We start from the raw sequence: 14335 nt of genomic DNA on the forward strand, positions 1-14335 counted from the left end.
ATGAATTGTTCATCTGAACCAGTCCCTGATAAATGTAGTGGAACGAAGTGAGCACAAAATGACTGCTTAATCCACATGTTCCAGATGTGATCTAAACCCAAAAATAAATAGGAAGAGAGGAAAAAACAAAAACAGTAGAGAGAAGATGACCTGTTCGTGTTCCTTTCCAATTTCCACATTATTAACAATACAAAAGAACTGGCAATGTTTCGACTGCTGGAGGTACACTGATATATACAGCATTTGTCACTACACAACTGCTAGACTATATATAACTAATCCAAAACAGTAAGGCTCTGTATCAACAGTCAAAAAACAAACAGGAAAACATCAATCAATTACCTTTTTGTAACCTGCCCATTATTCAAAAAGGAATGTGACAATCACCCAGCAAGGAGCTGATCTGGAAAAGCCCTTCGTGATAAATAGCTGCAATGTCAGGAACCCATTACAATCCAGGATCATTTTTTTCCCTTCAAACTGGTTCAATATATAAATATTTGACATATAAAAGATAACTGTAGTTATATTTTATACTGTAACTAAACTATTGAAAATAAGGTAGTCAATGAACAGCAAACAAACTTTCAAGATATAGGTAGTCTGCTTCAGTGTTAAATCACTGAAATAAACCAGTGTAATACTGGGGTAATGAAACAGCTCAAGTACTGTAGAAATTTGCCACAGTTGATTCAGACAAAGGTGCATAACAGTTACTAGACTAGTCTGAGAGCAACGAATTGTGACTTGGTTAAGGCACCCTAGCCCCTGCAAGCTATTTTTAGCTAGTATTGCTCAGCCTGTGGGCTGTGGACCACTGCTGCCAGACACTAGAAGCTGGTCCATGACCAATCTCATTTAGGAGATGAAGAAATGCACATCTATCCCCATACACTTGGCAGCGATGCATGAGTGCAGGCAGAGCTGGGAGCCAGTTTCCGAATGCTGCCAGGGACTGCCTGCAGGTGCAGACAGCTCCTTTACAGGCATGTGAAATGCTCCAAGATTTTTGTTTCAAAGGAGCTCCATTGGAAAAGGCTGAGAAACGCTGACACAACCAGCCTGCAGCGACCCGATGCCGCCTTCCTCTTGGATATGCTTGCATCCTATTCAGGATTCTAAACCTTGTTCCTCTTGAGCACACCAGAACTGATTTCAAAAGAATAATTTGAGGTGCTCTTTAGATTCAACGCAATCACATTTAGAGTGCTTAGTCAAGTATGTTGACTGCAATTGATTATCGTGAGAAGTAAAGACAATCTTTGATGCATGCACAGAATCTGAACATAAGGTCACTAGAGTTTTCAGTATGGCCTTCGATATCCAGTATCCACTAAAGGATGAAATGCAGCTTTGAATTAATTCTTGCTCCTTAACGAATCCTCCCAAGAAGGTCACAGGTAGTCACCGACATATTTGAAGCCTCTGTCTTGCAAAACAGTCTCCACTGCTACCTCAGGTCCTTGTCCTGCCACCACATCAATCCTCAAACTCACATTCCTCCAGGAGCTCCAGCCCTGCTCGTTCAACAGCAAAACTGTTTTAAGTACCTGTGAAGTCTCATCCCTGAAGTACATTGAGATGGAATATAGATATTTGAAAAGATGCAGAAGAGAGAACAGCTGAAACCTTGCTCATGAAATTAGGGAATTAGTTCAAAAATGAAACACAAAACACTAATGAAAACTGACTTTTTAACATTGTGGGCAAAGATAGACAATGCATTTCCTCTGACTGATAAGAAAACATTAAAGTCTACATTTTTCTCATCAAAATAATTCATTTTTTCATCATAATTTCCCACAGAAAATAATATCTCAACATTCTGCCAGATGACTGTGAAATATAACTGGTCCAAATAACAGCCTGCCCCAAAGCTACAGCAGTTAGCAATTTTTTCATCCACTAGCCAAAGCAAATGAACAAAAATAAGAGAAAAGAAAAATGGCACTTGGATGAACCTGGAATGATGTTTTCTTCTTAATTATTTTCTGAAGAGAAAATACATTCATTTTAGGTACACTACAAGGTGGGGGTTTTTTGCCTAAACAAAGAACATTTGCTTCTTTTATTATTATTATTGAATTAGGGTAATTAATCAATCCATTTAAAGAACAAAAATAAAGCTGAACTCTGAAAATGTTAAAACATTTTTAGCCATTGGATTATTTACCTGATACTATTTGCCGCGCTCAGGTCAGCTTTGGAAATAACTTCAGTTAAATCACAACTTCATTTTTCAGCAAGCAAACTATTCAGACAAAGAATAAAGTATTTGCCTGTCTATAAACAGGTTAATAGATGGAGGGATGGGAGCTGTCTTAACCTGCAGACCAGAGAAACTTATCTCCGCACCCTGCTGAGTCCAACCCAGCAGGGAATGTGTTGGAAATTCCACCACAGTAACTGTGGCATTTCCTTCATTGTTTTTTTTTTTTCCATACTAGAAAATAAACTTTTGGATGTTTAAATAAGTTCAGAGCACATCAAGGATAAAAATATATAAATCATCTTTAAAACAATAAAGGGTCAATGTGAAAGAAAATACTGTATAGCCAGCCAGCCTCGGCTGCCATCAAACATTGTACTTTCAATATCATCAGTGATACCTGATAGCAAGACAGAAATATATATATATATATACACTCACACATATACATACATCAATTAACTCACATTGTCTCGCTGTTTAAATAGTTGTTAAGTAAGATCTAGATTTAAAAGGCACAATGAATATACATAAACGATAACACAAGGGAAATATTAATCAACACAACACTATTCCTGGTTTCTGAATTGCCACTGGATTCAGAATAAAGGAGTATCAGTGCTGGAAGGACAGCAGCAGAAAATTGCTACTCAGTGAAGGAAAGCATTAGAAAAAGTGCAGATTCCCTGACAGAAAACTCTTTAAAAGTCACTGAAACGTTCTCATTGCTTTAGCATAAATAGAACTCAAAATTATTTCAAACACTCGGTCTCAATTCTGCTGCTGTTTACAAAACTTAAATCCATTGAAGCTGACAGAATTACTCTGGTTCAAAGATGAAGGAACTGAAATTTGGTATTTGGATTCAGTTTGAGTGTGCTATTTACGTTTCACGTATACAAAGCTTCCTGACTCTCAGGCAGAAGATAAACATGTAAGAAATCAGCTCACAATTTTTTTCAGCTCTTACTCACAGCGGAATCCCCAAAATTCATTTTATTTTATCTTTTTCCCACTCTTCAGCTTTTTGTCTTTCGTTTTCCTTCCTTCTCTTCAATCACCACAGGTTTGCATTTCTCATTTTCTATTTGACATCACTCCGCTTTGTTCTCTACAATGGAAAGACAGACACGCAGAAAGACAGACAGTCAGTCAGCCCGGAGAGAGATACAGCCAGTCCAAGGTAACAGTCTCTGACACCCACATTCTGGAGGATCTGTGTCTGTCTCACTAAACATTTTAACTTTATAAAGGGAAGAGAATCAAAACTCATTTGCATAGGGGTTCATTCCATCTCTGCAGCTCACATGTTTATAGCTCTGGAAAGTCCCTTTCTGATTCCCTGGTTGATAAAGAGCCAGGAAGGTAACGCAACAGCAAGGAGAGGTGAGAACTGTTTTGCTGACCTTACAGGCAGGGCTGAAATTCAGAGCTCCATTCGCCTTGCTTGGAGGACCCAGCTAGGAGATTTGGGGGCTTTTTAGCTTTTCCATCTCAAGGCTCAGACCATGCATGCAGAGCTAAAGATTCGAGCCAGAGAAACCCCCACTCTTGCAGAGGAGGAAGCTCTGGTCAGGCGTTCAATACTTCAGCTTCCTGTCTGTACACTCCGTGGTCTAATCTGGGGAAATCCTGAAAACATTATCAGATGCCTGATAAGCCCTTTAGCTTTCAAGTACAGAGTGATTCAGTTTCGGTCAAAACCTCATTTGAATAGAGTTTTAAAGACTAAATAAAAGTGAGACCTGAATAGAGAAGAGATAAGACATGAAGTCTAACACGTCTGGTATCCAAAATAATGTGACCAATGTTTAAAATTGGCATAACCAAATCTACTTTTCCATACCTGCATCAAGATGCTCAGTATGTGTCATTCAAAATGGGGTGGAATTAAACAGTTAATTAAATGCCTTTATCCACAAACAAAAAAAGCAGCAGAAGCAGCAGCACGGATATCTTACTCCATCCCAATATTGTTCACCATTAACTTAAGGCAAATTGCTTCTGAAAGAGAGGGGTTGCTTGAAAAGCTTGTGCACACTCATCTCACAGGCTTCTCCAGCAAAGCTGGCAAGTATGGCAAGCCTTGTTTTGTTCAATGTAGAGACTTGTTTACCAGGCACTAGATAAATGTTTCCAAACCTATTTCACAGCCACTCATCATAGGCTAGCAGCAGGCTCTACTCTTTGATCTCTAGATTTAGTCCTCGAAGAGTAAATCTCCACCATCACAGTTTGAGCCCCCAGCATTTTCCAGTTCAGACGGATACTGAATCAGGATTCACCCACAGGAAATTACTCCCACTCCACTGGTCTCCTCCATCTCAGTGAGGAGTATGTTCTTTGATAACCTCCCTCCATCTGCAAATCTAGAAACAAGTAGGAACATTATACCAGGTATTGCAGGTTTGCAAATAGTCAGGACTTTAAGCTGGTTTCCACTCTCAGAGCATAAAACATATCAAATGCTTTTCATGAGAGCTCTGATATCTTTTGCTGCACTCAGGATAAGGGTTACAAGATAAACCAGCTGCTGTATGGACCAGTTATTTTGGAGAAGAGGAAAATTGGTAAGATATTTACTGTTAATAATGACATCCCTTTGAGTCAGTACAAAGGCTCACATTGCCCACACTCAGGACAAAAGCATGTAACATCTTTAATTGATCCCAAGATTTCATTTACAGTTCTCCAACCAGGCTGATTGGACAAAGCTGGATGACAGGCTGGACTGGATGATCTCAGAGGTCTCTTCCAACCTGGGTGACTCTATAAAAACAAGTTTCACAAGAGCAAAGGTTTTGGACAAAAAAAAACCACTCATCATTTTAATACCCATGTGAAAATATGTAACAACAGTAATTACCATTGGAAGGCAGACCCATTGATATTTGTGCACAGATCCAGATGGGAAATAATTCCAGACTTTCAAAAGCATGAGGAACTGGGATTTTGCTTTTCAGCTGCAATGAAAGACCTTGTGTTTGGCTAATAAAGTACTATGTCTGAGCTCTCAGATGCTGCCCTAGGTCAAGTCTGGGTACAGAGAAGCAAAGGCTCTATTAAGACTTATCAATAAGGATGCTTAAATGAATTTGCATGAGTCACTGCACAGAAAGAGAGGAACAGTCATATCTCAGGTCGGGATTCTGTAGTCTTCACTGGTATAACATTCAAAATGCATCCTGCATCTCATCCTGGCCCAGGTTAAAAACCTCTTTGTAAAAGACACGGAACAAAATTAATCTGTTACCTATAAATACATCCTTGCTCATTATTCAAGTTTCCTGGATACCAAAAGGTAAGTTTCATTATGTGGATGCTTCACAAGATAGATAACCTAAATTGGAAAGCAGTTAAAGAGGAGTAGAGTTGCATGGAGTGAGGATCACATCCCTCAGTTCTCAGCACATCTTCCTAGTAAAAACAGAAAAGTGATCAGTAAAGCCTAAATATCTGCACACAGCTTTAGAAAGGAAAGATGACAGACCAGGTTGTCCACTTTGCTTTGTGAAACAAAAGCTAAGGCTAAAGGGGGAAAAAGAAGAAAGCTTGCACACAGTGACTGATAAGAGTAGATTCAGAAAATATACTGTGCACTGCTCTTGTCAGCTGACATTAGTCAGGATGGTTATCACCTTAGCATCTCATCTGGAAAGTTTTGACTAACTGAATTGCTTTTTTGACAGGAAGTCTAGACCTTACTCTAATTCAGTGGCTGGAATTTCTTGAGGCAATATTATGCTAGGCCAAACGAGTCAATACTGCATCCCTGAACGCAATGCACGGTCATGCTGTGCTTTCTAAAGGCATTAAATCACAGCCCAGGTGCTGTTGTCACTACCACCAGGTAGTTCCAGTTTCTCTGCTTTATTTATTACTGCTCAGTGTATTCTGTAAAAATATCAAGGGCCAACTTCCTTCTTTCACTGGGGAGGAAAGGAAGGCACTCCCAGAAGGGAGGATCTCTCCCCAAGCTAGTTAAAATGTTTATGGCAGTATAAAACACGGAGGCAGAGATAAATCAGATCCCGCATATGAAATGTCTTTCACAAAAATATAGCCTTCAGAAAGCACAGTAGACATACAGTCACTTCTTCCATGATTGCATAAATCTGTCATCCCTACTTATATCATTTCTTTGTGACAAACAGTGAGATAATACTAGGAGTTATGAATTCCAGGAGGAGCTGGAGCTTGCCACATTGAAAACTATGACAAAATCCACATTACTTTTGGAGAAACTGGAATTTCTCCCTCAAACTTTCACTTGGTTTCCCATGAGAAATATCTTTTTCCATGATATAAAGGCTCATACAAATGGATATATTCTTTTTTACCTTTGTGCATCTAGTTGTCAGGTTTCTTTACGCTGAATTGACTCTGAAATTTGATGAGCTCTCCCAGTGATTTCTGTCTTACTGCTTTACTACCCAATACAACTGATTCAAAAGGGCTGACAGAAAAAGCTAGGGAACACTTTATAAATCATGCACCTTTCACAGGCCACTTTGCACATTTACAAAGGCTATGGTCTTATCACAAGCCAGGCAGGATTTGATTAGCCAGTTCTTATTTTGCACCGTGATGGGCACATAAATTAGGACAGAGCACTCCCACCTCTTGTGCAAGCAGTGAAGAGCTGCGTCTGGGTAGCAGAATACAAAGGGGATGGTAGAAACAGCCATGCTTACTGCTGATGACCTATGCAGCCTCCAGAAGCCAGAGTTCTACCCATGGACAGGGCTCACAAGAGGAAGGAACATGCCAAGACAGGAGACCTGCAGCTCCTCTCCATGTTTTTCTAATCCGGGAAGTGTTCCCAGTAGGAAATGCCTGCAGAGATTCACAGAGGCATTAAGCTTCCCTCAGAGCCTATTCATGCACAAGTGCATGTACATGCACATATTTCTAATTTTAAAGTAAGACTTTTGCTCCTTAGTTGCACAGAGGGCTTGGGTGTTACCAAAATAGTCCACAAGCCCTGTAACCTTGCAAAAGTTACCCCTGCCACAGATATTCTGCTCAAGTTTATCATTCTCTTAATTATTTCACTGTGAGTGGCTTTAGCATCTCTGAAAGCAAGACTGTGAGAGCTGACACAACACAGTCAGACTCCACACAAACTACAGCGTGCCCACAGACCTGCTGCCACACCTCACTTCTGGCCTGCAGCACCTCTGCTGCCTTGCTGCTGCCTGAGAGCTGCTGCCTGTGGTAAACCCTGGGCCTGCATGCAGCCTGCACATGTGGCAAACGGCTCTTGCTAAGATGAATGCAGCATTTCAAGGGGCAAAAGGATTCTGCTGCTGCCCTATCAGCCAGCTTGAGTGAAAACGTACATAAAGTAGCATCAGGCAGCACAGCACAATTTCTGTAACAAGCTTCATAGATGGCTTCACTGGATGCTTTGTAGTCAGAAGTTAGAGAAAACAGGAAGGTTTCAAGTGAGTTATGAAGGCAGGAAATGAGTCAGCCCTGAGCAGGAGGGACAGCAAACAGCAACCCCTTCCACTGCTCCCTGCCATGGGACACAGACATTCAGCGAGTGAATGAACCCAAGCACAGACAGCACCCACAGGGCTGGAACAGAGAGGAGGAGAGACCCTTCTGCACTGACCACAACCCAAAGGATGGAAGGTTTTCCCCATGCAGAGTACTGCCTTCTGACCGATTGGCTTTGTAGAAGCAGACCAAACACTAAGCCATCAGCTCAGCCCTTTCCCTGCCCAGGTACATTGATGCTTCCGGTGCAGTACTACTCAAGAGAAGCATACGAGAAGAGTAGAAGAGTCCTCCAGAATAACTCAGCTGGGATCAGGATTTCGAGTCCCCTTGAGCATTTTGAACTGTGAACAGTGGCCTCTCATGCGCTCAGATGAGTACTGTGCTATTGGAAATAGAAACACAGCCACCTCCTCCTCAGTTACCATCCCATTCCACCCACATAGAAATTGCTCTGAAAACACTGTCACATCAGCCTCCACAGAACAAGTAGACCAAGGAACATCTTAGCAGGGCTTAGGCACAAACAAGACCCTAACTGCTTGCCTAGAAACTGATGCTTATCAGAGAATTCATCTGAAGTAAACAGAAGAGCCATAAGCCATCAGTGCTACCACAGCTCCACAGCACCGTGGCAGGAGTTCTGAGGGTATGCATTTTGGAGATAGGTACAAAAGAGGCCCAGGTCCTTCTGTAGATGTACCTCCAGGCACGCAAACTGCATTAGAACCTGGGTTCTGAAGTCACATAGCCTTGAAAATTGTACTCTACATATTTGACAGTATTGCAAATCACACACAAGTATTGCATTCCCAGTTGTGGTACAAGGAAATAACACAGAGCCATTAAGACTGGACAGCTACACAAGAACCAAGTCCTTAAGCTGGGAACATTTTCACAACTTTTGAAAGCCTCTATATGGAGCAAAATAGTTAAAGAATTAGCTGTTCCACAGGTTCTGGGTTCCATCAGGTGCTGGGCTCTGTGCCAGGTGTACTGTTTAAGTCATTAGGAGGGCAAATCATAGAATCAGCTACATTGGAAGAGACCTTCAAGATCACCCAGTCCAACCTAGCACCTAGCCCTATCCAATCAACTAGACCATGGCACTAAGTGCATCATCCAGGCTTTTTTTTTAAACACCTCCGGGGATGGTGACTCCACCACCTCCTTGGGCAGCCCATTCCAATGCCAGTCACTCTCTCTGGGAAGAACTTCCTCACAACATCCAGCCTGTATCTCCCCTTGCACAACTTGAGGCTGTGCCCCCTTCTTCTGTTTCTGGTTACCTGGGAGAGACCAACTCCACCTGGCTACAACCTCCCTTCAGGTAGTTGTAGACACAATGAGGTCACCCCTGAGCCTCCTCATCTCCAAGCTAAACAACTTCAGCTCTCTCAGCCTCTCCTTGCAAAGCTGTCTTCCAGGCCTCTCACCAGCTTTGCTGCTCTTCTCTGGACATGTTCCAGTATCTCAGCATCTCTCTTGAAATGATGAGCCCAGAACTGGACATAGTACTCAAGGTGTGGCCTGACCAGTGCTAAATCGTTCTTTGCTCTCTGTGTTAATCAGAAAAAGAGGATGCTAGTTCCAATAAGGGAAAAAAAAAAAAACTACAGAAGGACAGAACTGGCTATAAAAGGCCTTTGTCACTCTGCTCCTTCTGAGAATAACCTCCTGTAAACCAGCAAACTGCTGTAGCGAAAGGCTTAAGAGTCACAGCATGGTCTCATACACTAGCCTAAGGAAAAAGGACACAACTGAAGCAGAATATAAGCTTCCTCAAGGCAATAAAATTTTGATGCAAAGCAGTTCTAGATCCTCCTTAATATCAGAAGAAATTTGGAATAAGGTGTGGGGAGATGGGCACAGAAGAACAAAGCGTTTCAGGTGAAGGTTTACTAACACTGAAAGAATATGCTGAGAACTTATCTGAGTGATAAAAAAAAAGGCTGGGAAAAGACTAGGAAGGTTAAAAGCAAAATCCAGTACCTGCTTGCAACACGCAAGTTTTCAGCATATTGCAGTGGAACAATTATTGTAGAAAAGTGCTGTATTGTTGGGATCAATTTCCTACAGGAACATTCTCATTTTCACCCAGATATTTGCATTTTTCTCTCACACATGCTCTGAGAGGTCAGCAAACGTCTGGAACCAAGGAGCATTACATTTACCAAATGAAGTTTTATTCCTAAGTTTTACAGGAATGAAAATCAGCTTGGCAATAAAAGTCTTGTTTTCATAAGAATGGAACACTTTGACCATGTAATGTACCTAAAAAATGTATAAGCTCCTTTACAAAATTCAGATGAGGACATAATAGGCTCTACTCCGAGCAAAGGATCATACTGCTGCTAAAAACAGCTCTCAAGAGTTGTGCATTTCATAAGGAAGATGATAGGCAAAGACTAGGCAGTACTTTAAAAGGCTTAAGAAGGAAGCTGCATGGGCAAAGCTTTCAAGCTGAAGTGGTTCAGAGCAAAGAAATTGTCACTCATTGTTTGCCAACAGATATTCTGGTTAGATGAACAGAACTTGGAGGGGGACGTGCATATATATATATGCACACACACATATATCAGATGCCATCAGACAGAATTGCAACTTTTTTCTTGTGCTTGGAGTTTCTACAAGCAGCAGGTATGGAGAATACCAGTTCTGGCTAAACAGCTTTTTAAAAGGCATTTGCTATCACGCTGAATGAAATGCAAAAGGCTCTGAACTAATAAGTTCTGACAGCACCTTGTATTTGATTAAGGAACAAGATGATAGATTAGCTGAGCATGGCATTAGTTTATTCATTCCTGAAGCTGGTTTTGTTCACCTGGCTTACAGAAAGCTGAAGTCAAATAATAACTGATTCAAGGCTGGCTTGGTTGTGGTTTTGGTATATTTATTCCAAACCTGAGTCACAGAGACTTTGCAGAAGCTACCCTGAAACAACAGCCAAAGAAAATGTTCCTATTGAGGAAACAGTTCCACTGAAAGCTGATATACCCCAGCGAGGACACCCCAGCAGAGGTTGGTTGTGCCTGCTGCAATCTGCCACATGCCAGAGCCTGTCCCCCTCGAGCCTGGTGATTCACCTGTGCACCACATGGACTCATTACACCTGCCCAAGCTGCTCCAGAAGGAAGGCTGGCTTCATTAGCCACCCCTCAAGCTGGACAACTGTGTGATGATCTGGAGAGCTGTAAGGACCTGCAGGTCCCAAACCTGCAGTTGGGATTTCCCTGCAACAGTCCCAGGGACATCCCTCGCTGCAGGGACAGGCACACATCAAGTTTGTGCCTCTGTGGATAGCTGGGAGCTTGCCAGAGAAGGAAGAATGGGAAGACTTGCACTTCACATCCCCAGGAACTCGGCTCCCTGCCCTGTGCTGCTCTTCTCTCCTCTCCTCCTTTAGGTGTACACTCACACTGCAGCTAGAGAGACACCACGGGGAATGGGCACGTTTCCAGGGAATTTTTACTTAAACCCACTGATGTCCAGCATCAGAGTTGAGCGTTTGCAGAAGATTAAGCAGCAGCCTCTTGCTTCGACACCAGGAAGAAACCTGGGCAGCAGCAGTGCAGAGAGAAGGGTCAGTGACACATGAAAAGGCCCTCTCCACTGTTACACAACAACCCCGCTGTCACAGCTCAGAAGCAAATAGGTTTGCCGGGGTTTTGAAGAAAGGGTCAGTCTCTGCCCTCCGGTATCAAGTATTCCCCGTATCGGGAGACTGCGGCCAGACCGCTGCGGCCATAGCAGTAAGAAACACAGGGAAGGCTTCCGAGAGCTGTGGCGGCGCACGTAGCAGCACGGGCAGAGGGCAGCCTGGCTGCTCTGGTAGCTGCGCGGCAGCCATACCGAGGCTGCAGCAGGGGTCTCAGCGGCACAGCCCCACGGCCGCAGGAGCACCTGGGCGCAGCTGCTCGCTGGCCTCTTCCAGCTCTCCCACGCCCTCTGGCGGCTCAGCTGGCCGGAAAAACAGCTGCCAAAAGGCTCCTCCTGGCACCTGCGCGCCCCCGAGCTCGGCCCGGGGTACCACTGCCTAGCACCTGCTCCTCTAGCTCCTTTAACCTTCTTCCCGCCGAGAGCTGCCAGCTGCATTCTCACCACTCTTCTCACAGCACTTTCACTGCAGACCCTCGGATGCAGTTACTGAGGTCTCTGGATCACACAGCTATCCCGTGTGATCATTCACAGTGATACAGCCGCAAAATATGCTGTCTCCAAGTAACCTAAATCGCATCATCAGCCTTTTGCCCTCATCCTGCCAAGCTCCCAACCTGACTTTTCCATTTTAACTTAGGGTCTATCTCATCCGTGTGCTGTTCAAGCAGCATTGCAGCAAGTTCAGCATCTCTTCAGGCAGCAAATATCCTCTGCCTTGTGACTCCTGTGTCAATGCACATATTCCTGATGGTATAGGTGCTATGAACAATTTTCTTTGCAATAAACACAGGCAAATATGCTCACATTTCAATTACTGCAATAGAAAAAGCCTGGCTTGCCCCACAGACAGTGGTCTGGCAGGATTCTTTCCTCCCAAAAGGCAGTCAGTACTCTTTGAAATGGAAATGTTGTCTGATTTGGGAAAGATGTGAGCTCTGGTCTTTTGGAAAGGCCAGAACAGAACTCACAGGATTGTTAAACACCCATTTTAAGCCAAGACGACAGTGATGTAGAAGTCTGGATTTACAGCATACACCCCCAATTCACCAAGTATACTTTTCTTGAACTCCTGGCAAAGTTACATACAAAACTAAATGCTTGCAGTCAGATTCCAAAACAACCAGTTACTCAAAGCATAAACTGCGTACAAACCTCGTAACAGATGTGCTGACCTAATCAGTACTGCATCTCTTGGAGCACCACTTGACTGTACTGCTATACAGCACCTCATTAACACTAGTACAAGTACAGCAAAACTAAAAGTTACAAGATTCATGGCTTTGCTGACCCTAGAGAAACCAATTGCCTCCAGGCTTCTAATTGCTATTCTTCTTAAACAAGAAAAGATAAAAATGCCCTTGGCTGATATACTATTCCCTGTAGTCACAGGGTAAAAGCACACCAAATTCCTTAGTGCTGACTCTTCTCCTCCATTTCACATTAATGAAGCAATGAAACCCATTACAGATGTCTGCACAGTGCATGATGCACCAAAGGCAGGCACCATCACACCACAGCTGTCAGGTTGCGGGAGTGAGAAGCCATAATACATGCTGTTACCATGGTGCCACCCGCTGCTAGAACACTACAAATAGGATGAGCTATCTGTTGTGTACTGAAGTAATGTTATTCAGCCTGCTAAGAGATTATTATTATATGAATCTCCAAGTTCTCCTTACAGAAATTTGTGCAAGGATTTAAGGTGATTCTCACAGCCAGAGCACTGACAAAGATGATGCTTTAACAGGAGTGATAGCCAATAGAAAAGGTATCTGATCTGTGTACTTGCTTACAACCCAGGTACCCCAATCATGGTATGCAGTTACACTGGCCTATTAAGGCTCATTCAAACTGAAAACAAGCCACCAAGCAAGCGTTAGTTTTCATCACAGCCATGCATTTAAAACGTCAGATCTTTGCAGGGAGCATAAACTCATCAAGCAAGGAAGCCAAGATACCACACCCAGTTTTAAGTAGGACTTCAGTTGTGCAGAGTAGTGCTCAGACACCATTTTGAACTCAAGTCACATCTATTCCTGACAATACTTGAACAGAAAATATTTTTTTAATGTAAAAAGCTGTGGGTTGTATCATTAAAACAGTAAGGAAGCTGACTTTTCAGCCACCAGAAGTAAAATCAGCATTAACACCTAGCTGAAATGGCACAAGGCAGTGAAAAATTCCCAGTAACAAGGCTCTCTGCATTCAGTGAGCTGACATAGGCTAGTTTTGCAGCTGAGGCTAAGAATTTGCATTTTCTAAATAGGAGACTACACGTTTGTGACTGTGACCTCCTTTAGTCACTGTAGACAGGAAGCTCACACCATAGACTGAGTCTCATTACAGCTTTGTTCTCCCACAAGTCACAGGAGCACACATTTCTTTTTAACCTCAGCCAGCTGAGTTGAAAAGTACATGAAATGAGGAAGATAAAAGCCAGCTGAAACCAATATATCGTTCTGATAAGTGTTTACAAAATAAAACTTTGTAAAAGTCAAACTTAGATCTGCATTAAGCAGAAATCCCCATGAGAACACAAAGCCCCAGATGAGTTTACATTCTAGTCACCACAGAGTTAACACCTAAGCAAAACTGAACTTCAGCATTCACCTGCTGTAGAGGCTTCTCACCTCTTGGTTTTGTCATAGATGCATCTGAAACAGGATATTAACATTTATTTTCAACCTTTTAAACCAAATGGATCATGGCCAACATTTTAGAAAGCAAATCAATCTTGAAATACTAAATATTAATTAGCTGTAGTGGCAGTATAAAGAAAATTGATTTTTGCATAGTGTTGCTGAATACAGATTTATAGTCCATGCACAAGATTCCTAACACTCCGGTTCTGGCTTAGATGAATTGCATGGTGAAATATACCTTTTTGATCTCAACTGTTTCCAGATATAATCTTGAAAATCTTGTCTGCTTCTTACTCAGACCTAACTTTGGCTTGTGCTA

The sequence above is a fragment of the Pogoniulus pusillus genome, chromosome 22 (assembly GCF_015220805.1).
Source record: "Pogoniulus pusillus isolate bPogPus1 chromosome 22, bPogPus1.pri, whole genome shotgun sequence".
In the NCBI taxonomy this organism is placed as follows: domain Eukaryota; kingdom Metazoa; phylum Chordata; class Aves; order Piciformes; family Lybiidae; genus Pogoniulus; species Pogoniulus pusillus.